This window comes from Periophthalmus magnuspinnatus, chromosome 14 (assembly GCF_009829125.3).
Source record: "Periophthalmus magnuspinnatus isolate fPerMag1 chromosome 14, fPerMag1.2.pri, whole genome shotgun sequence".
Taxonomy (NCBI): domain Eukaryota; kingdom Metazoa; phylum Chordata; class Actinopteri; order Gobiiformes; family Gobiidae; genus Periophthalmus; species Periophthalmus magnuspinnatus.
Window position 1 is genome coordinate 4,222,029 of NC_047139.1, and position 12,745 is coordinate 4,234,773.

At 41.6% G+C, this 12,745-nt stretch overlaps 1 protein-coding gene across 2 annotated transcripts in view; it reads left to right on the plus strand.

Annotated features, from left to right (window-relative positions):
* Positions 1 to 4,966: 4,966 nt before the first annotated feature.
* The window catches only part of p4ha2 (procollagen-proline, 2-oxoglutarate 4-dioxygenase (proline 4-hydroxylase), alpha polypeptide 2), a 43,400-nt gene continuing 35,621 nt past the window's right edge, over positions 4,967 to 12,745 (plus strand). Inside the window, exon 1 of one of the 2 annotated variants that reach the window (XM_055226388.1) lies at positions 4,967 to 5,100. The gene's annotated coding sequence lies outside the window, so the exon portion shown is untranslated. The remainder of the gene's footprint in view (positions 5,101 to 12,745) is intronic. The other variant, XM_055226390.1, reaches the window with a different exon arrangement.

Consider the following 12,745-nt stretch of genomic DNA (forward strand, 5'->3'; position numbering starts at 1 on the left):
TTAGTCCTGGTTTAGTCCTGGTTCAGTCCTGGTTTAGACCTGGTTTAGACCTGGTTTAGTCCTTGTTTAGTCCTGGTTTAGACCTGGTTTAGTCATGGTTTAGTCCTGGTTTAGTCCTTGTTTAGTCCTGGTTTAGTCTTGGTTTAGTCCTGGTTTAGTCCTGGTTTAGTCCTGGTTTAGCCCTGGTTAAGTCCTGGTTTAGATCTGGTTAAATCCAGGTTTAGACCTGGTTTAGTCCTGGTTTAGTCCTGGTTTAGTCTCGGTTTAGACCTGGTTCAGTCCTGGTTTAGTCCTGGTTTAGACCTGGTTCAGTCCTGGTTTAGTCCTGGTTTAGTCCTGGTTTAGTCCTGGTTTAGACCTGGTTTAGTCCTGGTTTAGTCTCGGTTTAGACCTGGTTCAGTCCTGGTTTAGTCCTGGTTTAGACCTGGTTCAGTCCTGGTTTAGACCTGGTTTAGTCCTGGTTTAGTCCTGGTTTAGACCCTGTTTAGTCCTGGTTTAGTCCTGGTTCAGTTCTGGTTCAGTCCTGGTTCAGTCCTGGTTCAGTCCTGGTTTAGTCGTGGTTAAGTCCTGGTTTAGACCTGGTTTAGTCCTGGTTTAGTCTTGGTTTAATCCTGGTTTAGACCTGGTTTAGTCCTGGTTTAGTCCTGGTTTAGTCCTGGCTTAGTCTTGGTTTAGACCTGGTTTAGACCTGGTTTAGTCCTGGTTTAGTCCTGGTTCAGTTCTGGTTTAGTCCTGGTTTAGACCTGGTTTAGTCCTGGTTTAGTCCTGGTTTAGTCCTGGTTTAGACCTGGTTTAGTCCTTGTTTAGTCCTTGTTTAGACCTGGTTTAGACCTGGTTTAGTCCTGGTTTAGTCCTGGTTTAGACCTGGTTTAGACCTGGTTTAGTCCTGGTTTAGTCCTGGTTTAGTTCTGGTTCAGTCCTGGTTTAGTCCTGGTTTAGTCCTGGTTTAGACCTGGTTTAGTCCTGGTTCAGTCCTGGTTTAGTCTTGGTTTAGACCTGGTTTAGTCCTGGTTTAGTCCTGGTTTAGTCCTGGTTTAGTCCTGGTTCAGTTCTGGTTTAGTCCTGGTTTAGACCTGGTTTAGTCCTGGTTTAGTCCTGGTTTAGTCCTGGTTTAGACCTGGTTTAGTCCTGGTTTAGTCCTGGTTTAGTCCTGGTTTAGACCTGGTTTAGTCCTGGTTTAGTCCTTGTTTAGACCTGGTTTAGACCTGGTTTAGTCCTGGTTTAGTCCTGGTTTAGACCTGGTTTAGACCTGGTTTAGTCCTGGTTTAGTCCTGGTTTAGTTCTGGTTCAGTCCTGGTTTAGTCCTGGTTTAGTCCTGGTTTAGACCTGGTTTAGTCCTGGTTTAGTCCTGGTTTAGTCCTGGTTTAGTCCTGGTTTAGTTCTGGTTCAGTCCTGGTTTAGTCCTGGTTTAGTCCTGGTTTAGACCTGGTTTAGACCTGGTTTAGTCCTGGTTTAGTCCTGGTTTAGTTCTGGTTCAGTCCTGGTTTAGTCCTGGTTTAGTCCTGGTTTAGACCTGGTTTAGTCCTGGTTTAGTCCTGGTTTAGTCCTGGTTCAGTCCTGGTTTAGTCTTGGTTTAGACCTGGTTTAGTCTTGGTTTAGTCTTGGTTTAGACCTGGTTTAGTTCTGGGTTCGACTGTGTCCTTTATCCTTAATATTTAAAACCAGATTTTTAAATACATTTCCAAATATAAAGACTTTAAACGCAGGATGAAGAGCGCCCCCTGTGGCTCAGTAACATTATTACATTTTCAAGGAGAGAAACAGATAAAACCTTAAAGAAAAACAAATGAACCTGAATCAACACGTTTAGCTCCTTCTCCTGTGAAAAACTCCTTCTCTCTTTCTCTGCCTCTTGAGAAGCTGTTTCCAAAAAGACAAAAAATAATTTTATACAAAAGAAATAAAACTGTGTTAAACTGGATTTCTAAAAATAAATGAAGTCAAACTCTTGTGTTGTCTCGTTCTCGTGGATCCGTCTGGAGTCTGGAGTCTCGTGTCTTGTCCCAGACCGAGTGTTTCATGAGTATTTATGTTTTCACACTATTTAAATAATTAAGTCCATGTGTAATGGCAAGAGCGGCCAGCAGAGGGAGGCAGAGGGAGGCAGAGAGAGGCAGAGAGAGGCAGAGGGAGGCAGAGAGAGGCAGAGGGAGGCAGAGAGAGGCAGAGAGAGGCAGAGAGAGGCAGAGGGAGGCAGAGGGAGGCAGAGAGAGGCAGAGGGAGGCAGAGAGAGGCAGGCAGGAGAGGTAGAGAGAGGTAGAGAGAGGTGCATAGAGAGTTAAAGAGAGGCAGAGAGAGGTAGAGAGAGGCAGAGAGGGTCAGAGAGGTGCATAGAGAGGTAGAGAGAGGTAAAGAGAGGTGCATAGAGAGTTAAAGAGAGGCAGAGAGAGGTAAAGAGAGAGGCAGGGAGAGGCAAAGAGAGGCAGAGGCAGGCAGGAGAGGTAGAGAGAGGCAGAGAGAGGTGCATAGAGAGTTAAAGAGAGGCAGAGAGAGGTAAAGAGAGAGGCAGGGAGAGGCAAAGAGAGGCAGAGGCAGGCAGGAGAGGTAGAGAGAGGTGCATAGAGAGGTAAAGAGAGGCAGAGAGATGTAAAGAGAGAGGCAGGGAGAGGCAATGAGAGGCAGAGGGAGGCAGAGGGAGGCAGAGAGAGGCAGAGAGAGGCAGAGGGAGGCAGAGGGAGGCAGAGAGAGGCAGAGAGAGGTGAAGAGAGGTAGAGAGAGGCAGAGAGAGGCAGAGGGAGGCAGAGAGAGGAAGAGAGAGGCAGAGGCAGGCAGAGAGAGGTAGAGAGAGGCAGAGAGAGGTAGAGAGAGGCAAAGGGAGGCAGAGGGAGGCAGAGAGAGGCAGGCAGGAGAGGTAGAGAGAGGTGCATAGAGAGGTAAAGAGAGGTAAAGAGAGAGGCAGGGAGAGGCAAAGAGAGGCAGAGGGAGGCAGAGAGAGGCAGAGGCAGGTAGAGAGAGGTAAAGAGAGAGGCAGAGAGAGACAAAGAGAGGCAGAGACTCCTCAGCCTTCCCGATGAGGTCTATTCCAGGGTTAGGCTGAATGATGCAAGGATGTGTCATTCTATTAGACTCTCTGCACCTTTCCATCTTATTCTCTCTGCTTTTCCATCTTATTCTCTCTGCTTTTCCATCTTTTTCTCTCTGCTTTTCCATCTTATTCTCTCTCTGCTTTTCCATCTTATTCTCTGTTTCTTTCCATCTTATTCTCTCTTTCTCTCTCCTTCTCTCTCTCTCTCTCTTTCTCTCCATCTCTCTGCTTGCTCTTAGTCCTTTCTCTCTCTTTCTCTCTCCTTCTCTCTCTTCCTCTCCATCTCTCTGCTTGCTCTTAGTCCTTTCTCTCTCTCTCTTTCTCTCTCTTTCTCTCCATCTCTCTGCTTGCTCTTAGTCCTTTCTCTCTGTTTCTCTCTCTCTCTCTTTCTCTCCATCTCTCTGGTTGCTCTTAGTCCTTTCTCTCTCTTTCTCTCTTCCTCTCCATCTCTCTTTCTCTCTCTTTCTCTCTCTGTTTCTCTCTCTTCCTCTCCATCTCTCTTTCTCTCTCTTAGTCCTTTCTCTCTTAGTCCTTTCTCTCTCTTTCTCTCTCTTAGTCCTTTCTCTCTCTTTCTCTCTCTTAGTCCTTTCTCTCTCTTTCTCTCTCTTTCTCTCTCTTAGTCCTTTCTCTCTCTTTCTCTCTCTTAGTCCTTTCTCTCTCTCCATCTCTCTTTCTCTCTCTTAGTCCTTTCTCTCTCTTTCTCTCTCTTAGTCCTTTCTCTCTCTTTCTCTCTCTTTCTCTCTCTTAGTCCTTTCTCTCTCTTTCTCTCTCTTTCTCTCTCTCCATCTCTCTTTCTCTCTCTTAGTCCTTTCTCTCTCTTTCTCTCTCTTAGTCCTTTCTCTCTCTCCACCTCTCTTTCTCTCTCTTAGTCCTTTCTCTCTCTTTCTCTCTCTTAGTCCTTTCTCTCTCTTTCTCTCTCTCCATCTCTCTTTCTCTCTCTTAGTCCTTTCTCTCTCTTTCTCTCTTTCTCTCTCTTAGTCCTTTCTCTCTCTTTCTCTCTCTTTCTCTCTCTTAGTCCTTTCTCTCTCTTTCTCTCTCTTTCTCTCTCTTAGTCCTTTCTCTCTCTTAGTCCTTTCTCTCTCTTTCTCTCTCTTTCTCTCTCTTTCTCTCTCTTAGTCCTTATTGTCTTTACACTGACACATTTACACATTTAGATCAAAGTGAGCGCGGCCCTTTAAACTCGCACATGGTCCGTGAAAAAAGACAAGGCTTTGATAGTGAATCCATGTCCAGATGTTTTCTCTTTCTTTCCACATGTTCTGCTCCTCACATGTTCTGCACATCCAGCGAACAAGCCATTCACGATCCCCACTCCAGACCCCACTCCAGACCCCACTCCAGACCCCACTCCAGACCCCACTCCAGACCCCACTCCAGACCCCACTGCAGACGTGACGAGCTGCATGGGCTTTAGTACCATAAAAACAGCCAAATTACGCACGGGGAATCTTTCCACGGCTCTTCTTGTACAACTTCCCTGGATAATCTCCATAAAATCATAAAAAGATGTAAGATAAAGCTTTGAAATAGGCCACAAAACATTTAATTTGGCATTAATTGTGTCATTTTTAACCTTTATCCAATCCAAAAATGATATCAAATTAAGATTTTAATCCGTGCGGACCCTATCGCCAATGCGCATTTTCTCTTTACGCACGAATATGGAGCTATGTTGCGTTAAAATTAAATAATTCCTCAGCTATTCCTCAGATTGAATGACTTTAAATGGGTCTATTCTTTACAAAAAATATGCGTTTAGTTGATCTTTTAAAGGAAATTAAGGAGTTTGAGTGAAAAGTTGTGAAAAAAACAAACAAAAAACCGTGTTGACTGAAGGAGATAAACATTTAAAAGGAGGCGGGTTTTACGCAGCGGTTTATTGCGCCAAATATCCACACAGTGAGGAATGTGCGTGCGCTCTTGGTGCTGCCTTTACGGGACGTGCTCTGCAGGACTCTGTACGTGGCAACGATAAAACATCCTCCGTGTGCGCTATTCATAACCCCGAGGAGCCGAGCTGTTCTGCGCGCGGTTACGGACTGTCCGCTTAATCTTCCAACGCCAGGGACATACAGGTAAGACGAGGTTTAATACTTGAACAGATTCGGTAAAAACACGTCTCCTCTCTCATGGATTCAGCCTGGGATCTGTTACCGTGCGTCACTAACATGTTCTGCCTGTCAAAACAACGTTCCAACAGGTTTTTGCGGCGGATAGCGGTGTGTTAGAATGATTTTTGCACGTCTAACGACAAACCCGCAACTGCAATGTCACGATTTAGTCAATTGAAGACGTGTTTACTCCACTGCGGACACGTTAAGCACACATATGTACCATAGGCTCGAGGCTTTCCCGTGCGTAAAAGCGGAAAGTTTCAAAAGTTTCCCGCTAAACAGCACATTTTTTTAAGGCAACATTCCTCAAAAACACAGCTATAAATTCACGTGACAGTCGGTTTACTGCGCAAAGTTTGTGTTACTGACCGCAGAGCCCCAGGGAAAGAGCGGTCATTGTACCAAAAATACGCAAGTGTCCGGAGTTTTCTAGAAGACACGTTTGGCGTAACGTCACGTCCCAAACATCCAGCTGGAGATGGAGCGAGTGGAGTCAGTGAGAGGAAAGCAAGAGTGTGAAAGTCAACACGGGATTTAAGGCTTTTTCACTGGAGTAGCAGGTTGTTAAAAAGATGGTTTATGATGAATGAATGTGACAACTACAACAGACACAACAACAACACAACAACAACACAAACATATAAGAACAACACAAATATATAAGAACAACACAAACGTATAAGAACAACACAAATATATAAGAACAACACAAACGTATAAGAACAACACAAACATATAAGAACAACACAAACATATAAGAACAACACAAACATATAAGAACGACACAAACATAAGAACGACACAAACATAAGAACAACACACAAACATATAAGAACGACACACAAACATAAGAGCAACACAAACATAAGAGCGACACAAACATAAGAACGACACAAACATATAAGGACAACACAAACGTATAAGAACAACACAAACGTATAAGAACGACACAAACGTATAAGAACGACACAAACGTATAAGAACGACACAAACGTATAAGAACAAAACACAAACATATAAGAGCAACACAAACATAAGAACAACACACAAACATAAGAACGACACAAACATAAGAACGACACAAACGTATAAGAACGACACAAACGTATAAGAACGACACAAACGTATAAGAACGACACAAACGTATAAGAACAACACACAAACATATAAGAATGACACAAACGTATAAGAACGACACAAACGTATAAGAACGACACAAACATATAAGAACGACACAAACGTATAAGAACGACACAAACGTATAAGAACGACACAAACGTATAAGAACGACACAAACGTATAAGAACGACACAAACATATAAGAACAGATGAAGTTTTAGAATTCTAGACATTTTTTCTTCATTTCTGGTGGATTTTAGTGTGTTCCAGTTGTGTGTCCAGTTGTGTGTTCCAGTTGTGTGTCCAGTTGTGTGTCCAGTTGTGTGTTTCTTAAATTCACATTACTCTACTCTAGTAAGTCAAGTCAAGTCAGATGTATTTATAAAGCGTGCTCTTTTTCTTTTTCTTTCCCCCCTTCCTTCCTTCTTTCCTTCCTTTGGGGCCAATGTACAAATTAATTAATCTCACAAAAGGAAAAAACGATTTGTATCAGATTTAGCTACTTGTGTTTTTCCTCTCCAGGTGAACACACATTAAAAACACTCATTTCATTACAATTACATTATAAAAGCATCAGTTCGTCATTAATATTAGCTACAAAATACAATAAATGTCCCCAAATTTAAAAACAAAAAGTGCCAAAAGTGTCGTACCATTTAAAAAGTGCAATCTAATAAAACAAAACATGCAAAAAATACAATAGAACACTGCAAACAAATACATTTTCAACAAAGATTTACACATATTTAAAGATCGGGCTGTTCTAAAACCCAGAGGAAAACCACAGCTGCAGCAAAAGCCTCGTCATTTGGAGTTTTTAGCCACGATAAGACGAGTACGTGCTTCTATTTTAGTCCCCCTGCGCTTTACCTAGAACTGAAACGGTAACACGGCTTCAGAAACCTGTCCGCATCAGTCCAAACACTTTCTTTTCTTATCGGCCCATTTCATCCTTTCATTTAGTCTATCCAGCTGTGGGCCCGGTGTCCTCAGGCGGGTCGTATTTGGTTTGTGAGGTGGGGTCCTCCCTGGATAATCACAGGGCCGTAACTGACCAATAAACATTCTCCGAAACCTTCATTTTGGTTGATAAAATCCGCAAAGTGAGTAAGTCTGCGCTGAATTGAAGCGTTGGCCGGTGTAATTGTGTGTTCTACGGATTGCGAGTTGTACATCTGCCGTTCCGTAACCGTATAAACGTGTTTTTGTAGTTAGATTTGTCGAAAGTATCAAAAATCAGATGCTAATCAATGCTAAAAGTGTTAGCGGAAGTTTGAGCAAGTCTTGGTGCTGCAAAAAACACATCGACATGACAAAATTTGAGCTTTTCTGAACAGTTTTAATATGATTTTCGAGCGTAATCAGACTAGAACGAGCCTTTGTGCTAAAATAAAGAAGCTAGCATTGATTTTGTATATGAAAATTAGCTTTTATCTTCATTTTTGTATCGAGTATGGAGTTAATGTCTTAGTATCGAAGTCAAAGTTGAAGTTTTAGTATCGTGACAACACTAATAGCAGGACAGAAAGCCAGATGGACTCACACCGCATCAAAACTGGGACTAAACCAGGACTGGAACAGGATCAAATGAAGTGTATCCAAGGATTAAATCAACCTTCGTCAACCTTTTATTCAGCCGCACACAGCCTATTGTAAAGGAATAAAAGGCTGATATTGGCCCGTGCGGTGATGCCCTGCAGTTCTGTATGACTATAATGCAGTGTGGCAGCTTCTGGTCTGGATAAATGAATAGGGACAACTGTGTATTTGGTCTGTAATCAGGCCGTGGTCTCGGTGACGCGGTTATGAAACGTCTGCTGTTTATTGTGGCGCTATGTCAAAGCTATAGAAACATTAGTACGTTATCAAACATTTTATTACGAAAAAACGTAAAAAAAACCTAGCCTGGTCTAGTGATGATGTTTGAAATAAAACACGATTGTTACTGGGGATGGGGATTATTAAGAAGCTGCCGATACGATACGATGCACTGCTGATTCGATACAATACGATATATATTTCAAATCAATTCGATACGATTCAATGAAAAAAATAAATAAATAATAATAATAATAATAAAGGCTTTTGGGACATTTAATGATCAACCCCATTTTCACAAAAATTTACTTTATTTATTTATTTATTTATTATTATTATTTATTTATTTTTATTTGTATTTTTTTTAAGAGTGCATTTTTTTTTTTTTTTTTTTTTTGTGTGCATTTTACCAATTATAAAAACACATCAGACTGTTACATGTGTCAGTATTATTCACCCACAGTTTATACGAGCTCCATATTTACATTTAACACAGCGACATGTGCAGTTTAACGACTGAACGATCACAACGTATCGACTAAAACACAACTGTAGTGCTAAAAGTCTTTGTTAAAACACAATCTGCGCAAAGTCAATATGAAATACACCTATTTTAATAATAAACAGTGAATCAAACGTCAAATGTTCAAGTTTCTTTCCTCTGAACAAGCCGCACAATTGTACTGCTGTGACTAGGGACGATAAACAATAATATCGTTTCTCGTGATAACAAGGGAACACAATAATCGCTCGTGGGATATTTTATATAATTGTGATAATCATCGGTCTTTGTTTATTCACAATGTTCTTCGCTAGATCGTAGTTATTTTCACTGATAACAAAGTACAATTAAACATGGAACTTAATCACAACATTAAAATTACAATTATTCATATCCAGAACATTTCTAAACTGCAGCTTTAATCGTTATCGTGATATAATAATCGTTAATCGCTGTTATTTTCGCCGTGATAATCGCAACACAAAATTTCAATATCGTCCCATGCCCATCTGTGTCAGAATAATTCGGTAAAATATACACAAAAATAAATACATACTCTTGAGAATATATCAATACAGCAGCTCACGATACTGTATCATAAAAAAACAATACGATATTTTGATATTTCTGCGCTCCAAACTGTAACTAGAATTTGTATCTAATTTAATAGATTATTTTTTCAGACCAGGGTTTAGTTTGCGTTCAAATCTGAGGTGTGTGACAGTAAAAAAGCCCCATTGTCCCGGTTCATAGTCCCGTGGAGACTTTTTTTACTCTCAGATGGCGCCGACACTTGTTTAAACGAGCTGACCGTACACGCCACAGCAGAAAAGTAAATAAAAAGACCAGATAAACCTCTTTTGGACTCGAATTTACATCTAAATAAGCCGTGATTTGACACTTTTTCACATTATATTTCTCTGTCATTGGTGTACCTGTACATCGGTTGATTGCGTATTACCTAGATAATTGTTTTACCCATAATTTAACCCATTAGGACATTTTCCATAAACGTAAAACTCCCCAAACTGTGTACTTTTTCCATAGGTTCGCCATTTAAATATTAGCTAACTGCAGCTGTAGCTCTGTTTGCAGTTCTCTTGTTCGTCGTGACCCGGGCCTGTGTAAACAAATGCACTGGCGCTAATGCTAATATTTGCCTAATATGGGTCAGTCTGTGTGTAAACGTAGGATCTTTATGAATGAGCTCGAAAACCGACTGCGTTTAGCCCGGTCGAGTCCGCAGTAAAGCACTTTGATGGTCCACAGACGCTCCCGGTCCACCCACAACGCGCTGACATAATGCTGACGTAGAAAACACATGGAATTATAGAGTTTAAGAGATTGTAGAAGCTGTTTTTTCTTTTTTTTAAATCCCTCAAAATCCCTTTAAAATCCCATTAGGTCTGAAGTGAAGTTGTAAATGTACTTTATAGCAAATATCAGCTAAAGTACTGCCCGTATCGCAGTCGAATCGTCATGTTAGTGCTCCATCTTTGGTGCAACGTGTGACTTAATTCTGGTGGAGTTTCTGCCAGCTGCTTGTCTCCATGGATACGTTTATGGCTTGGTCAATGTTCCACAGGATTGTATTACGAAGTGTTTTGCGATGTAATGTCTCGCTTTAAAAACACGTGTGGTTGATTTTCATGTGAACTACATCAGTTTAATGTCATAATGTGAAATGTTAAATATTCCAGGCAAATTGGCATCGACATAAACAGCTGGCAGAAAAAATACACAGTGCAGCTTTAAGTTAAAGTTTGTTTGGTTTTTGTTTCGTTGTTTTGGTTCAGTCTCTGGTTTAGTCCTGTTCTGTTTCTAGTTTAGTTCTGGTTTAGTCCCTTTTTTTAGTCCCTGGTTACTCCTTGGTTTAGTCCTGTTCTAATCCTGGTTTAGTCCTGGTTTAGTCTCTGCTTTAGTCCTGTTCTAGTCCTGGTTTAGTCCTGTTCTAGTCCTGGTTTAGTCCTGTTCTTGTCCTGGTTTAGTCCTGGTTTAGTCCTGTTCTTGTCCTGTTCTAGTCCTGGTTTAGTCCTGGTTTTGTCGTGTTCTAATCCTTTTCTAATCCTGATTTAGTCCTGGTTTAGTCTCTGCTTTAGTCCTGTTCTTGTCCTGGTTTAGTCTCTGCTTTAGTCCTGTTCTTGTCCTGGTTTAGTCCTGTTCTTGTCTCGGTTTAGTCCTGTTCTAATTCTGTTCTAGTCCCTGGTTTAGTCCTGGTTTTGTCGTGTTCTAACCCTGGTTTAGTTCTTTTTTAGTTCTGTTTTAGTCCTGGTTTAGTCTCTGCTTTAGTCCTGTTCTTGTCCTGCTTTAGTCCTGTTCTTGTCCTGGTTTAGTCCTGTTCTAGTCCTGTTCTTGTCCTGGTCTAGTCCTGTTCTCGTCCTGTTCTAGTCCTGGTTTAGTCCTGGTTTTGTCGTGTTCTAAACCTAGGTAAGTTCTGGTTTAGTCCAGGTTTAGTCTTGTTCCAGTTCTGTTCCATAGACATACTGCACCTTTAAATCAGTTGATATATACATTTTTGTTTTGTTTTTTTACTTTAAATTCATAAAGTTGAATCTGTCTGTCACCTCCTTAATTATAAAGCACAAACACACAGACGTTTGTTCTGTTCCAGCTCCACATTTTCTCTTCGTTGGTTTATCTGCATATCGACTTTCAAAATACACGTTGAGCTTCAGCCACGTCCCTGTATCTACATTAAAATAACAGACGCAGCAGTTTAGTGTACGCCGCTGCTTTCGGGCCAAGAACACTCTGAGATTAGCCGAGTCCGAGGTGCATCATCGCGTCTGGAATCAGTCGTCGGATTCTAAAGAAATCAGTCGCACGTGACGTCAAAATAATGTGGAAAAAAGGCGTTTTTGAGTTGGCAACTTGTCTTGAGTTTTCAGATTGCAGTTTAGCCTTTTTAAGTTGCTGCTTTTTGAGGTCTCGGCACCTCTTTGTCTTCACGGAGACTTTATTGCCGTGCCTGGAATGTTTCACAGTATGGCATTAAGGGGATTTATCCTGCATTTTATAGACGCATCGAGGCAAACTGTGAAACTAAAGCGGTAACGTCCGTGGCAGGAGTCCCCAAGCTTTTTTTGCACCACGGACCGGCATAATGTAGGTTTTATTTTCACGGACCAGCAGATAAATCAAAAGTAAGTGAAGTGAAAAAGTAAAAAATACAACTCGCTGTGCTGCCGAATCAGACGGAGCCCTGCGCTTGTTTCTTCGTCCTTCTTGTTCACGTTTGTTTCTTTAAAAAAAACTCTAAAGTCTTATCTTTTAATCCCGGTGTGTCGAAGCAGTTTTGAACGTTTCATCGCCTCGTTCGCTCGCTTTCCTCCCCACATTTTAATTACGACTCGTGGTATCGTCTGTTAAATTTCTCTTTCTTTTTCTCGGAGGTCGCAGGCTCCGTTTCTGGCTCCTCTTTTGACCTTTTCCCCTTCGCAAAAACCTCTCCAAAGACTCGTTTTCGGCTCATTTTCACTCTCTACTTTTGTGCGTCGTGTCTGAGGAGTTTTACGTGACGCGTCGTCGCGGAGACAAGAGCAGATCCAGCGCAGATATAATAAACTCGCCTTTGTCTTGAATGGATTTCTGTGGCGATTTCTTATCAGGATTTTCATTATATATCTACGGACGAGCTTTTTATCGTGTCAGGAGGGACGGGCGAAAGTTACGTCGGAGAAGATGCGGTCGCTGATAAATTATTTACTGTTTTTGTGCAGCTCGGTGGTTGGGGATCACTGCTTTCTGAGACAAACAGCTTCCAGACCCTCATGAAGGTATTTGGGTCATGGACTTCAACGTTTACAGCCAAACAATTTGTCGTCCAAGAGGTTCATCTGGTTTTCCGATCTTGTAGTTTAATAGTTTAATAATTTTTCCAGACCAAAGTGTTGTTTGTTTTCATCCCTGATAGTTTGTACTGCTCACTAGCGCCTCACAGTGGTCACGTGATGTTGCTGTTACTTGTCGGTTCAGCTGATTTAAACAGGTTTTGGTGATGTGTTCTTACCGGTGGAGGCAGGACGACAGCGCCATCTGCAGTGCAACGTCTTCAGGACAGTATCCCGGGTGTGTGAGAGTGAAAAAGCCCCTCGTCCCGGTTTAACGTCCTGGGAGTGTGTGAGGAGTCAAAACTGTCAGGGGAAAAAACAAATTAAACCTAAAAAA